This window comes from Propithecus coquereli, unplaced genomic scaffold (assembly GCF_000956105.1).
Source record: "Propithecus coquereli isolate 6110/MARCELLA unplaced genomic scaffold, Pcoq_1.0 Scaffold24, whole genome shotgun sequence".
In the NCBI taxonomy this organism is placed as follows: Eukaryota; Metazoa; Chordata; class Mammalia; order Primates; family Indriidae; genus Propithecus; species Propithecus coquereli.
The window spans coordinates 5,333,265-5,336,110 of NW_012147952.1; positions in this window are offsets into that span (position 1 = coordinate 5,333,265).

The window sequence follows — 2,846 nt, forward strand, 5'->3', positions numbered from 1 at the left end:
TTTCCCCACTGTGAAACTCAACATTAGTATGTACATTGCATTACATTAATATGGTTCATTTGTCCCAACTAATGAAACAATATGAAACATTATTATTGACTAAAGTCCATATTCTATTCAGATTTTCGTATATTTTACCTCCTGTCCTTTATCTCCACTGTCCCCAACCCTTGGTCCATGGCCCACTACTGGTCCCTGGACTTTCAGGAACCGGGCTGCGTGTCACCGCCTGAGCTCTGCCTCCATCCTTCCCCTGGCCCCCTGTGGAAATATTGTCTTCCATGAAACTGGTCCCTGGTGTCAAAAAGTTGGGGACTGTTGCTTTATCTATTCCAGGATCCCATTCGGTATATCATATTCCGTTTAGATTTTATGTATTTTTAGATGTTTCTTGGTTGTGACAGATGCTCAGACCCTTCCCTCCCCCTCTTTTTGTGATGACCTTGACAGTTTTGAGAAGTACTGGTCAGGTATTTTATAGAATATGACTGAAGACTTTAAAATATGACCCATGGGAGAAAAAAAAAAAGAACAGACGTTATTTGGACTCAAGACTAAAGACTATTTAGTCCTTTAGTTTGTCAATAGGGATTTGCCTGGTTGGCATGTAGGACCATGGGCATGTGGCCTGCATGTTGGCATGCTGGTCTGCGGGGTGTGGATATCCATTCTCCCCTGAGTCCAGGGGAGCATGGGCCTTGGCACAGTGGCACATGAGGTTGGGGGGCTTGTTCCACTGGTTGGCACTTTGGCCTATGGGGGCTGGGCTGCTGGATGGCTGGGGCTCTCTCCTCACAGGTCACACTGAAGCTGCTACTGTGGGACCTATTGAGCTCTTCTCAAGTTCCCTGGTGGGGAAGGGCACCCGGCTCTCAGACACAGGCATGTGAGCGTGTCTACTCTCCCTACTCTCTCCCTGGGCTGCCAAGGGGTAATGTTGGGGCAGATGCAGCGAAGCCAATCCCTGTGTACAGTGGGAGCACTGGACTTGAGAGCTGAGAGTGGCATCAGCTGAAGCAACCTAGGAACTGAGGCCAGTGTGTCCCTGCTGAGCCTGCTCTCTGATGCATCTTTACTATACACTCTCCAAGCAGCTCCCCAATCAGCATGGAGGCCTGTGGTGGTGGTGGAGGCCACTCACAGCTAGAGTTGCAGCGTCTGCACAGAGAGCATGGGGCCCTGGGGTTCTCTCCTTTATCCCTTCCCCACATGTAGGGGGCTCCCCCAGGTACCTTCTGATCCTGGTGAGTGGATCTCCCCATTCACATCTCCATCACTCTTAGTTTCTCCTGTTGGTTCTGTGATGATCTACAACACTCTCTCCAAGAGGGTCCATTTATAGGTGAGCAGTTTTCGACCCTCTCCTAGAAAGCAGCATGTGTGGGCTGCTTCTAGTTCGCCATCTTGGCCCCCAGAATAGTAAAGCTATATTTTAAAATGTATACATTTAATAAATTAAATACTAATGAAAATATAGAAAATAACAGAGAGAATTTCTTTCCATACATGAAAGCCTGGGACCCTTTTCCTTCAGATATTAAAAGACCACTAAAAACCATCTTCTATTACAGATGATATTCAATATTGCATTGCAATAGTGAAGAGATGGAAAAAAGAAATGTAAATATTAAAAAGTATAAAGCAAATCATATTGTTTGAGAACAATTTGGATATCTACATATGAATACATGATAATAAAAAGAAAAGCTATTGGAACAGAGACAATATAATTAATGTACAAAAGTTAAGGCAGGGCAGACTAGTTCTGCAGGTTTGCAGTAGTTCGGGAGTGAAATGAGGTTGGAATGGACTGTAGTGTGAACAGAAGAGAAGAGAGAAGGGATGGAAGAACATTTTTGAGAATAGTTAGTCTGGGTTACAGGCGGGATATGGGACATAAGCAAAAGAAACTCTCAAAGATGACTCCAAGGTTGCTGGCCTAAGCAAATGTGGGGGTGGCAGGGTGCTTTACTAAGATCAGGAAAACTGGAGGAAGACTAGTTTACTGTGGTTTGGAGCTGGCCCTTAAGAGCGCAATTGTAGAAATATTTTATTAGACACCCGTTGGACATCTAAATGAAAATATCAAGTAGAACGATATAGATATGCAGCTCAGAAAAATGGTCTGGGCTGGCAATAGCTACTATTTTAGATCTGTAGGGAGCAGGGTTTGTGAGCTCCATCGGCAAAAAGAAAAGCAGAGTGAGAGGAAAAGGAAGCCTCCATATGGTTTGTCACACATGACTGTAAATTAACTAATAGTCTGTAAAACCTACAAAAGTGTTTAACCTTGTAGAATAGATTTAAACTGCATTTTCAATTTATTGGACACTATAGATTTCTTTGTTTAGAGACCGTCACGCTACTTGTGAGTACGAAGCTATGCTATTAATGTGCCGTATAAATGAATTTAAACAGATGCAGTTTGTACCTTCTGTCAGATTTAAAATACTCTCCCCCTTCCTCTTCACACATGGAATTAAAAAGCCAGAAGGGACCTCAAGTCCATTTAGCTCCAGCCTTTGTTTCTTGCCAGGATTTCGTGTGTAATATTTCTGACAAGTGGTGGTTGACATTTTGCCTGAGCACTGCAGTGACAGAACTCACATTCATAAGAAAGTTCATACAATTTTTGTATATCTTTAATTATTTTAAAGTTTTCCTTATACTGATCCAAAACATTCTTTCCTATATCTTCCAACCATGATTCTTATTTTGTTTTAAGGGTCACCAGAATATAAATCCTTCAAGTATTTCATGACCATTAGTGTGAGTTTTCTGATACACTGTTATAGCTTCAGCTTCCAATGTTTCTGACTTCTGTCCAGTAATCTGCTTACTTATGT